The sequence below is a fragment of the Zerene cesonia genome, chromosome 14 (assembly GCF_012273895.1).
Source record: "Zerene cesonia ecotype Mississippi chromosome 14, Zerene_cesonia_1.1, whole genome shotgun sequence".
NCBI classification, from domain to species: domain Eukaryota; kingdom Metazoa; phylum Arthropoda; class Insecta; order Lepidoptera; family Pieridae; genus Zerene; species Zerene cesonia.
In genome coordinates this window covers 5196685-5209792 of record NC_052115.1, presented here as the reverse complement: position 1 = coordinate 5209792, position 13108 = coordinate 5196685, and the positions used below count along the sequence as shown (strand labels likewise).

Below are 13108 nucleotides of genomic sequence, written 5' to 3'. Positions count from 1 at the left end.
CAGATTCGAAATTCAAATGTAATATTTTTTTATAATTAAGTGTAACAGTATTTATGGCCAGACTAAGTATATTATCGTATCAACGAATGCTGATTTAAGATAAGCAAACGTTTGAGCACTACGAAACTACAATTAGCTACGAAATAAATTATACTCTTAGCGAAAATAAATTTCATTTGTTTTTATAACAGTACTAGCTGCGCCCCGCGGTTTCACCCGCATTAGTCTGTATCCTGTAGGAATATCGGGATAAAAAGTGGGCCTACGTGTTATTCGAGTTGTCCAGCTATCTACCTACCAAATTTCATTGCTATCGGTTAAGTAGTTTTTGCGTGAAAGAGTAACAAACATACATACATAGATCGATCCATACTTATAAACTTTCACGTTTATAATATTAGTAGGATTGTAAAAATATTGTTAGCAAAACGCAACTATCATTTATTCATCGTATAAAAATATATCACGAATCATTGATTTAAATATATAATTGCGTGGTTAATAGATGAAGAACTATTTCAAAAGAAACATTTCAAACTACATACTTAGATATGTCTAAAACACGATCACATGTTAGAACCGGTGGTGCAGTAGTCCACTATCCACTTCAGTCAGTTTTACAAACACATTCGATTGGATCATTCGCAAACACAGCATAAATTAATCGATTTAGTTGTTTCATCTAACATTCCGTGTCGCAATAAAAATTTATAAGTCTTCAATCACGTCAAATGTAATTGCCTTTCCAACTTATTTGTACTCACAGTACAAAAGCGTTTGGCTCCATTAAACCGCTGATTAAAAGGGACATTGCAGACTCGTTTTTCGCCGTTCATTAGACACGCGAACGAGGCTAATCTCGAAGTTAGACCGTGATAAAGAACAAGTGAAGGTTCACAGTGAACAACTTTAGCCCCTAAACTTGTAAACTTTCCACAGATTTTAGCGGTCGAATATTCGTATTTTAGTTGAGTGACATAAAGAATAAGCAGTGGAAAACTTAATATAAAGTTCATTACGAAGACGCGATGAATAAAAGATAGTGCAGCAAAAAGCAGATGTAAAGAAACCGGGCCGTATCTTTTATGAAACGAGTAAAAGCTGTGCTACATTTAACTGAACACTAGGGAAGTAATTTAGTAAGTTACGTAAAACATTAAAGAATTCAGTGCTGAGTTTGTGATGCTGAGCACTCTCATTTTGCCCTAAATTAAATTTTTACACTGTTGTCTTAAATAATTCATTATTTTGTTTGTTCGACTGAATTAAATTTTATATACCCAACAATACATATCTTTCCATACAATTACAAATACATTAATTTTTGCAACAGTATTATCTCTAGAACTTTACAGACCACTAAATGAAAACGTAAAAAGTGAATTGAATTGAAAGTACACTTAAGGGACACATTAACGACGATTGCAGTATAAATTATATGCTAGTACTTAAGTAACTTAATTACTTACCGTGTAAAAATGGTTTCTCTACTTATTATAATTGACCTGAAACAATAAACGTGGTATTAATTTTTATTACACATAATTTCTTTAAAAAAATTTATAAATACATTAGTACTGCCTGGTTCGTATAAAATTATATAATTTTGAAGCAATGAACAATATGAATTTGTATAGGGGTGAACTCGGTGCCTTACGATTTCCAAACGAGGTTATCAAGGTCATAAAATGTCGGTGCAAACATTTGGCTTAATATAAGAATACACAATGTTATTTTTATCCTTATGTACGAAAGGGTTTTACAGAGGACTTCTTTAGGCACCATATTCAAATCTTATTAAATTCTCTAAAGACCCCACACACGTTGGGATTTCAAAGCACATGTGTTGAAACGAAATTGGCCATTGTGAAAAAGGTCACCCATCCCCCGGAGGTGACATGAAGTTGGAATTCAAAGAAACTACGCACAAAAGCTTTTTAGATGAATATTTCCTCAGCATTTTTGCATCAAATGAGAGGTGCAAACCCAGTGTTCATTGGACTTATCATTATAAAAGATTCAGCGAGTTGAAGCCATCGCGAATGCTCTTGGCGTTTATGTGTCTCATTTCTTCCATCATAAACGCTACATACGTTTTATTTATACATATATATTTTTTAATTAAATGTGTATACCTATACCCTGGCTAACTAATAATTTGCGTTAAGGTCCAATCTAAGAATAACAAAAAAGTTATCCTATTTCTGGCTAACCTTTAACTTAACTTTATACGTAATAAATAAATGATTTGGTATATGATGTGTACATATTTTAAAACACTCCGTATAAAATGCAAAAGATGTAGTAGATCAACAGAAAATCTTTCAACACATTTGAACTAATTTAACGTAGAAAACGTATGATATGCCACAATCAAAATTAATGATAATATTGGTTGCATCCTTAAATATACGTTGCCATACTAAATGTTAGAAGGATTAATGTAGTCTTTAGGTTAGCTTATCGCTAAAGGTAAACTAGTAATTAAGGCTACGTTCGCACCGATCTTGTTCAACACGCAAACCCACAATCCATACACTTTGGCCGATAACGAAAATTACTTTTATCAGTTAACTATTTACTTCATTTTAATATGCTACTATTTGATGTAAAAGGAGCATTAAGTTTGCAAGAGTTAAATTATTAACTTTGTATATGAAATGTCAGTTTCAAGTTCCAGGAAAATTATTGTCATTTAAATTTTATACGTATTCTAGTTTATTTATATTTATCTGCATGAAACAGACAAATATATTAAATCAAAGAAACTAAAAAACTATATTACCTTAAAACAAGTTTCACATAATTAAACACTTTATGTATTTATTTTGGAGTTATAAAAGTTTGAGCCAATGTGTGTTATCAAATGTTCGCCATCAATGTTAAAATGGCGTCCGCAACAAAATTCATTAGTTTGTTTACGTTTTTTTATCATGTTCATCGTAATCTTTTTGCTATCATTTGGCAGTGACCCACACTACTTGTGTGGTCTATAGCCCGCTGTCTCTATTATTTTATAACTAAATTACAACATGCTATATATCTAATAGCTTTAAACGGAAATTTTACGGTTATTGCCTCATTAAATTTAATGTCGGTAAAAATTAATACATATTACTTAAAGAAATACTAGTTTACGGCGGTATATATTTTCTATGTGGGAGTCTAGCAAGCTCCGTCACGAATTTTGCCAGCTCACACCGGGGAAGTATCACACCCCCCCACAGAAAACCGGCATGAAATAGGCACTACCTCTGAGAAATCATTGAACATGGGCGGTGGTGAACATTCTGGTGGTGATCATTAAAATCAGATGGACAACCAGATTAGGTATTCTTGTTATAATTGCCAATAGAACTAGTCATGAAAATATTAAGTTTAATAAAAATTTTAATGTGCAATCATCGTTAAATTTTTCATTTTTAAATTCAAAGCATCGTCCTATACTCATATAAAGATTATTACTCACTAAATATGGCAACTCTACTCTGTATCTAGGTAAAACTATAATGTATAGGATGCCTAAGTGCAGTGATGTAATCGCTTCCTGCCTTACTGTTTCTATGATACCGTAGTCAAATAATACTCAGACACAAGCACATAGTTTGTATTTCGTTGTAAGATAAGTGCGATGAATGTTGTAAAATATATCTTATGCGTGGGAATTCATGGTTTAATTTGATGTGCATCTATCGTTTCATATAATATTTGATTTGAATTATAGTTCATTGATATTCTTTATGAAAAGTGACACATGTGTATCAATTCATAAAAATTTCAATATGTAATTTTTTTAAATAGAAAAATCAATAATAAACAGTTAATGTAGGTTAGATAATTGAAACGCTATCTACATACTTATCTAGGAATTTCATTTAAATATTTTAAAAGAGATTATTATGATACTTGTTTGTTTCCTAATACTTCAAAATAAAATAAAATATCAATAGTAATAAATGTTGCTACAATGAACTACGATTATACTGGTACTGTTAAACAGGTCAAGAGAATTTGACCTGATTAAGCCATTTCTTTGGGTGTCCAGGGATCTTTCTGAAATATTGGAAAAACAGTACCTATAAATATGATTCATAATTACGATCCGGTTTACGTTAACATGCACCAATAACTCTTTTCCGTTTCCGATGCTCTCAATCTTTAATATTATGAATATCAATGGAACAATGTTTTCAATATCGGTGATCTCGGTTTTAACTTACTGTATAAATGAGTAAAATATATAATTTTCTTAAAGAAAAAAATCCATCTTGTTATAAATATGTGTAGCATATGTTCAGCGTAATTTATATTAACGTCTTTTTATACCTACAAGGCGTTAAAATAACAGACCAGCTTGACTTTCTAAGCAGCTTAGGAAGGGGTTTGAAACACAATTCTTTAAAGGATAAAAGGGTACAATTGTCTAGGTGAAACCTTAAAACTCATGTTACGCGTTATTTGATAAAGATTTGTAAGATATTCCACGACTTATATATACTTATCTACTTTAGTAATACTATATATACTTATCTCTTAGCTTAAAATAATTGAAAGGTGCTATCCGAAAATATTTCATACAATTTCTGTTAAAAAAAAATATAAGATTGGAAATGACAAAATCTATATTTGTAGTAATACAAAACTAAACTATTCTTTACTTCTTTAGATATTTTTGGAGCTAATAAAATACATATACAATGTAAGGAAATGTTTAAAAGTTAAAAAGTTCCCACTCTGAAATGAATAATGGGTTTGGAATTCAAGACGTCTACAATGTCTTTTGACAAATTACTGTAAGTTTTAAGTGTAACATTACTTCTGATGACAAATTTATGACCGCCTCTTAAACATGCAGGAGCTTAAATAACTAATTCATTTATATGTCACGATAGAGGGTGGTAATGGTTTATGTTGTCAAGTTTTTTGAATCTTATTAATTAGTGACGGTGATTAAAATGCCAGACGTTGAGAAGCATGGCCTAAAATAAACTAAAGGAGGACAATATTTTGTTAATATACGAAACATTTCACATAGTTAATAATTATTTTTGTTTTAACGCGATAAAATCACTCGAAGAATTAGATTTAGAATAAAATTTTAAAATCGATATCAGTATCAAAACGTCTTTTTACGTTAGAAAGTAATTGACAGAAAGTGATTAAGGTCGAAAACATCTATTTTCACTACTATAATTCAAAATAAACAGAACTCGGCTGGATTAGTTTCCTATAACCAATGAAGCAAATTGTCTCACCGGAAAGTCGTATTACAAGATCAACAAAGTATCCAGTTAAAACAGAACGGTTTTAATCTGCGGAAATCTGGTTCGAGTGGGAGGCGCGTAGGAGAGTAACTACACCTAAGGGTTTACTGACATGCAATCAGGCTTGATTTGTTCAAAAGCACACGACAATGTTACACAGTATGATGAAGAGTAATTATACAAAAAGCAGTTCGGCTTCTTAACCGCATCTGGAATGAGAAATCTTGGCGTCGAAAACGTCTAATTCACTGCCGATTTTACACTTATCATATCTATATAGATAAAAACGATTTATTGAAACGACTTTGTAACAAAATTAAAACATTTTCTAATACCGTGAGACCTATGAAATATTAAAAAATGCCTTACAAGTCACCGATTTACGTACTTAGTGGTAAATTTTTTAACTCGTGAAGTGACGACTGATAACCCAACAAACTTTGATTGTCGCATATGCATGTCAACTACTACGGTTCAATGCACTTAAAGATAATGTGAGAAAACATTAGACGGTAACTGTTATGACAGTTATTCCCGACAATGAATATTTTATGGAAAAGCAGTCGGATCGAGCGGGATTAGATATATTTAATATCCATAACATTAGACAATCTATTCTAGCCGCCGTTTAACTGTGTTATTTCAAGTCATAAAATAATTATCGATTTAAGATCCATCATATTCGTAGTTAGAGGTTGGAGTTGTTTTTTTAATTTCTATTTTGGTCATTGAAGAAGGTTTTTTTTAAGCATTCCGTAATATATTGTAGTCATTCCACAATAAAGCAAACAGATTGGAGTTGTGAATTATGTGAACCGATTAAAACTCCCGTAAATGTGTTTAGAGCATTACCTTGTACGTACAATTAGAAAATATTAGTCACAGGCAGATGGTGTCATTTTTATCAAGCATGGAGCCCAGCTGGCCATTGCGACTGGTAAACATAAATTATCCAGTCCTGATAGCAATTGTAAAATGTCTGATGCAATCGCGGGTGGCTGTATTGACCTTAATTCTAAATGGATCGTCGGCCACATTTCTAGGCTGAATTAATCACTATATAACCCACAATCACTTCGAGATGCACGGCCAATAAAGAGTGTTGTATTGTTTGATATAAACAATGGTGTCAATGGCCAAGAATCTGCCAAATGCTTAGTTTAAGCAATTAGCCACGCACAAATAGTTACTAAAATAGAACAAACACCAATTTAGATATTTTGTGGTCTGTGTATCGGATATTTCGGGCTGCCTTAAAAGAATGCTTTTAATTTTGTATTTGTGAGCACAAAAAATATTCATTTTATAATGTTTAACAATGCATATTGTTTATACCACATACATCAAATCTGAAAAGTTCAGTTCGTAATTATTAACTTATATATTTTTTATTATATCTCCCACAGATCCAGATAGTTTTATGTTCGAGGTTAGACAAACCAGGACTGAGTTTTTTTTTGTTTTTTGCTATATAACACGAAATTAAAATTGTTTATTGTTTTGAGATAAAACGATCGAACGAGGTAACTGGTCAAAAACATATTTTATTAAAATATAAATATTTTTTATAGGTGATCCAAAAAGTTTAAAAATCTTCGGAATATGAACGATATTGAACAAGAACTAAAAACAGTGCATAAAACGTTTAATACAGATAAGCGTTTATATAAGAGTAAACTATAACATTATAGAATCATATCTCACAATTCTAGATAATCAATTCTCCTAATGAAATATTATCAAATTAACATTTTGTTCACGTACGAAACGTGCGTGCAATTATTTAACAGAAGAGGATTTCCGTGTGAGAAACGTTTATAAATACAAATAGTTTTATAAAAGTTTAGGAAGCAAAGCCATCTACAGTTAACGGTCTATTTCCTTTGATCGATGACATCACATCGGATGGAGGTTGGACGCACATAATTGACGTGGAATGACTCTCGTTTTGAATTTCCACCGCTAATTCTGTGTGATGTTTTTCAGCGATCTATCTTTGAATATTCGTTTATTTGAATGTAAATGAGTATAATGGAAAACATTTTGTGTACTATGTTTTTCGTCTCTATAGTTTACCACTGGCTAACATAATTTAACCTAAGATTAGTAAGTACATATATGAATTAAATTGGTAAATTTTGCTATTCACATTTGAATAAGATAGTTATAGTACATACAATACGATTAAAATTTAGTCGAGAAAATCTAATAAAAAACATTTATCATATAATATCATAAATGCAATAAATAAAAATCACAAAACCTAAGCTAGACTATGAATTGAGAACCTTCATAGGCACACTCATAGCTACAACATAATCTAAGCATACTAACATTACCAACCCTTATAAGTACCTATTATTAGTCATTCAGATCATGTTAACGCATAATTTATGCGACTATTGCATACATACCAGATAAATTAATCTTTGGCGCCATGCGCGGACAGATACAAATGAAAATGTCGTTACATGAACTGTATGAGTTAGTGTGATACGTTAGCGGGCACGTAATAATTAGTACTATTAATGTTCTTTTAAAAATACGACTTTAAATGAAGAATATTTGTGTATCCTATAGCGCTCCTGTATAGTTTTATAGGAACGTAGAAGAGCCTTACGCCGGATTCAAATATAAGTAGCTAACGAAAGTACTTCTACACGATTGTTTCGTGATTTTATAAATCAAATCAAATAATGATACTTAGCCCCCATTACTTTACTGCTTGACTAAATAAATACTCAAAAAAAAAATTATAAGCTGACACGTTTCTGCATTTAAAAGAACCTTAAGTTCAGTATGCGTAATTCCTATTCTATTAAGGTATTTATTAATGTCGTTATTTTCTATTGGCTTCCAGATGTAGTACCTACTGACAAAACGAGCATAGTGATTTGCATTGTATGATGAATAATTACCATCAAGCCTAAAACATGCTTTCAAGTCATCGTATGACTCAGACTTCATAATATTTATTCAAGACATGACCTATCTACCAATGAGTATTTTGTTTCGCGCAATTTATTAGCAAGGCGGTAAAAACATGCACATTTCTTAATAGATAAGATAAAAACCTTTACGAATAAATTTGAAGAACAGTTTTTAGAAAGTTTGCTTAAGGACTATTTTTAGTGCAAATTTTTATGATTTTAATAATGTCCCTTATTCTATGTCTATTGAACATTTCTATACGTAAATTTTAATAGAACATATTTCATTTTAACTAACAGAAAAGCTAAACAGGATATAATTTAGGAAGCGGTGAAACCGACCTTAAGTGTTGGTAGTAGTGCCTGTAGTAAAATTATAACAAAGTAAAAAGTTCACAGTTTATTATCACTATTTCACGTAACCAATTACATTAGGAATATGCAGAATAAACGTAATCACACTAACTCACTGACATAGCTTCACAAACGAAGATTATAAATTAAATATATAGCATGATTACTTGACATAATATATTCTTTAACGTTCTATTTTCCGCTTGACTTTAATTAATCACTGGGTAAAGAATACCGGCCACGATTTAGTCTCATTTCTTTCACAGATAAATTAGTCTATCATTATATTTAATCTCTTTCCAATATTTTCCAATCGATACAGCTACTTTCAACGATTGTGACAAAAAACAAGAGAATTCAAGCGCTGTAATTAATTACCTATTGAATATTCAATCAGAACATTTCCGAACTCTTTTAATAAGTCTAAATATAAAACAAACAGATATTAATTAACAAGTTTAAAGGACTTTTCAATTCATAGTTCTCATTTCTAAACACGCAAACGAGTCAAAAGTAGGTCATTCATTCTCAAGTGAGACGAGAATCAGGATGGGATCGGTTTCCATTACAATAATGGTTTTAATTAAGCCTTTTATTGTCTAACTGTTATTATGCTAATGTATGGGATCATAAGTTTTATGGCTGTAAGTGAATTTGAAGGTGAGGTTGTGTCACATATGATAAACAGTTTTGAGACCATTTAAGTAGATTGATGTGGGACAAATGTTTTATCGATTTTCTTTTGTCGAGCGACTTTATCAAAAGGAGAAGGTTATCAATTCGATTTGATTCGTTAGTGACCTGAGAACTTGCGACTGAGTGAACCGACTTACATGATATTTTTTTTTTTTAGAGCTGGTGTTTCCCGCGTGATCCTCTTTAAAAGACGTTCAGTTTATTGTTAACAAGATTTTTTTTTTTCAGAAATTCAGTGGCAAATGGAGAAAATAACGTAGTGGAGTAACAAAAGAAAACCTTTTACCTAACTTCGATAAATTTGGAAATCGTCATCTTCAAAATATTTGTTACCTGTGTTACATACAAATTGTGAAAAAAAAATGTAATGCTTTTATACTTTGTTTTTCGTTTAGGATGTAACAAAACAAACTTGTTATAAATACGAATATTTATGACTTTTTTAAATCTGTGGAGCCAGTCAGACTCTAAAATGAAGATGACTATACAGGATACAAAAAGTTTTTAACAGAGTATCAAAGTAATATTTTTCTCTAAACAATAGCAATTAAAAGTTTTTGTTTTTTCTCTAAAAATAGGAACTAAAAAATGCTTTGCTCTTTTAAGTCTTTATTGAAAGATCATTACTTGTCTATGCAGTATCACTGATATTGTATAGGCCATTGTAATTTTCGTATATATTATTATATGTAGTATCTATGTAAAAGATTTTGTATTTATTTCTTTCCTTATTTTTTTAATATTCTTATATATCTTTACTTTTTTTTGTACTAACCCTAAAACCTCTCGTGTTTCCATTTTTATTGTTAAAAATCCTTACAAATAATATTTAAAAGTGAATGCAACTCCGTCTGTCTGACTCCTCTTCAGTTTCTCTAATCGGATGTTTCACTCTCTAATTGAAATTGAAACAACTTAATTGAATAAATGAAAAATTGAATTTGTTACTGAGATCTTTTTTTACCTGAGAAAGGACATAGGTTAGTTTTTATACCCAAAATCCTATAGGAATGAGTAACTATGTGGGGAAAACCTCTTTCTATTTTTCCTTTAACAGGTGTATGGCTTATTTAAATAAATACTTAAGTGTTACTTAGAACTCTGCGGAGAAAATGTAATCAGTTTTTTGTGCTCGCCTTGGCTTGTTATAAACAGCTGCCGTTGCATGGGTAGGTTAATGTCATAAAGGATGCTCCTTATCCTCTCTTGAGAGACTTCATGTAAATTTTTGGTCTCTATTGTATAAGTATAGCAGTATATTACTTTGGTTGCGTGTTCATGAAAGTTTAACAACAAAAAGTTCCTAATGCAATCCTACCTCTATGTTGACAAGAAAGATATTAAAACATTAATATTTACTCTTTGAGAATTATTCATGGATAAAGAATATATTTTTTTCTGATTTGTAAGTCAAGCACACTCAATTAATTAATTAGAAGTCTAAATATTTGAACATTCATGAATAGCCATACTATGACAGTAATACATAGATACAAACAATAAATCATTAATAAATGAACAAACAACCATGATTTTATTGTGATAAAAATTAAGAAATTGAATGAACAAAGTGTAAACTCTGCTTGACTATTTATTCAACTTAGAATGCCAAATCGCTATATTCAAAGGATATAAAATAGAATAAAAGCTATTCAATTGAAGCATGTTTTTTTAAATACAACACTACCATAGTAGAATTAGAAAAGAAATATTATTTAGATTGCCCCAAAAAATGTGCGATGAGCGTTGTTACTAATAAAATACTATAAGTATTTTTGAAAGTTAAAAAAAAAAGAAATAATATATCTAAGACTTTTGTTTACTTTTCAAGTGCCTTATATGTGAAAAAAATTAATAAACGCGGAATATTTGAACATGAATAAATACTTTTTAAGTACCTATATTTTATGTAACTTTTATATAAAATAAATATTATATATGTTACGTATATTTACTATACTTAACACATAAACTCATACTAAAAGTTTATTTAACTTAAGAATACATCTTGTACCATGAATATTTATACGGTTACAACGTACGATATATGAGATAAAATGAGCGCCTTATTTTTTTTGATGTAAGAAATCAGCAAGAACTTTTTTATTTACTTACCAATATGTTCTTTTAAGCAGAGGAGAAACTAAAAAACAAAACACAACACAAATGTTCTAACACTTACACTAGAACTAATTAAAAAATATAAATTCAATCACTGTCCAACCCAGCTGCCCATACAATAACGATAATGCCAGCCACAGACTATGTATGGCGCATGCTAGCTACAGATTCACTTCAGGGTACAGATAACAGAAAAAACATAGGTATGATAATTTGTATTTATAAAATCTTTTCTTAGTAATGACCGATCCAGACAACCAAAATATGAAGGAATTAAATAATACCTAATCCGACTAATTATATACAACTTCACCACAAAAAGATAGTAAATAAAATATGGAATGTTTCCAAAATTACACCGTGTCCGTTTTTATTTATTATTGCACTACGGGATGACATGACGGGATGATTAGTGATGACATTTTAGATTGGTCTCTTTAATGATGTAGATTATAAGCTTCAAAACAAGGCTATAAAGGCTAACGAGATAATTTAAGCATTAAAGCGTAAATAATCTGACAGTTACCGAATAGCACTTTGATAAGCGACAATGAGCGATAATTATTATCTGTTAGCACCGTCCGTGATAATTATTATCTGTTAGAGTCCGCGCCAGGAAAGGACGGTTGTATTGTAGAAAAAGTCACGAGTTACCTCTTAACCACTATAATTTGCATTGATAAAACTAAAGTACCTTATTTCAATACAACCTATGAAAGATGAATAAAATCAACATATGTGAAAAAACAATTATTCATATTTGACACACCACCTGCTTACTGCTAAATAAATGTTGTCAGGTCTATAACTGTCTTCGAAATAGATTTCTTGTGAAAAGAAGAGTAACATAGGTAGTTTCGCATCTAAAATTGAAAATATCGCCTAATTGTTCCCTTGGCTATTTAACTGAAAGTAGAAAAAAAAGGAAAGATGTCAATAACTTTCAAATTTGTTTTTTTTTTGCTTATTTGTTTTTATTGTACAAATAAAGTGTTTACGAATAAAATAGTTAAGACTGTAATTGGTAAGAGTAATTTTTTAATTTGCCTTTTCCTTAATTTATTTATTCATGCTAAATAGAATTTACTATAATTACTTGCATAGATAACATAATACCACACTAGTCTGTGCTCATTTTAATGTGTTCCACATTAATACAATACAGCGGTATTTTATTTCCCCAACCCTGCAGACATTTGATTTCAATAATATTGGCAACATTGTTTCAGGCACAGACACCTCCGTTTACCCATAGTATATATCACAGAGGAAGATACATGATAATATTATGTTATCTGTGATAGTACTAAAAATATGAGTAATATAATGTAGAAAAATATAGATGGCGGTTTTATAAAGTAAGCAGATATTTATTTTTAATTTATTGATAAAGGCGTCATCTATAGCGCAATAGCTAAATCATAATAGAAATTCACTTCATTATTAAAGTTTAAAACTACTCCATAATAGATGGCACATGTAGTACCGTTTACACATTAACGGTTTATTACCAATAATATTTTAATGTAAGTAAATAAATACGGTAGGTACATAGTCCCTGACCAACGAATTGCTCATTTTTTATTGGTGTATGTATGTAGGATCCTAATTTCGTATAATTGATTACTTACCTTTAATATAGGACTTTTATTAAAAATACCTGACTGTTAGAAATTTTGAAAGAATAGAAAAAATTTGATCACGAGGCAGGATTCGAACCTGCGTATCTTGCCTAACCGTAGC

The 13108-nt window shown here is 30.5% G+C and overlaps 1 protein-coding gene across 3 annotated transcripts in view; it reads right to left on the bottom strand.

Annotated features, from left to right (window-relative positions):
• Nucleotides 1–11505, bottom strand: part of LOC119831651 (dystroglycan) — a 63082-nt gene extending 51577 nt beyond the window's left edge. For 2 of the 3 annotated variants that reach the window (XM_038355088.1, XM_038355089.1), the window contains exons 1-2: nt 11360–11505; nt 1470–1505 (exon numbers count right to left, since the gene is read on the bottom strand). The gene's annotated coding sequence lies outside the window, so the exon portion shown is untranslated. The remainder of the gene's footprint in view (nt 1–1469; nt 1506–11359) is intronic. The other variant, XM_038355091.1, reaches the window with a different exon arrangement.
• Between the last annotated feature and the right edge of the window lie 1603 nt (nt 11506–13108).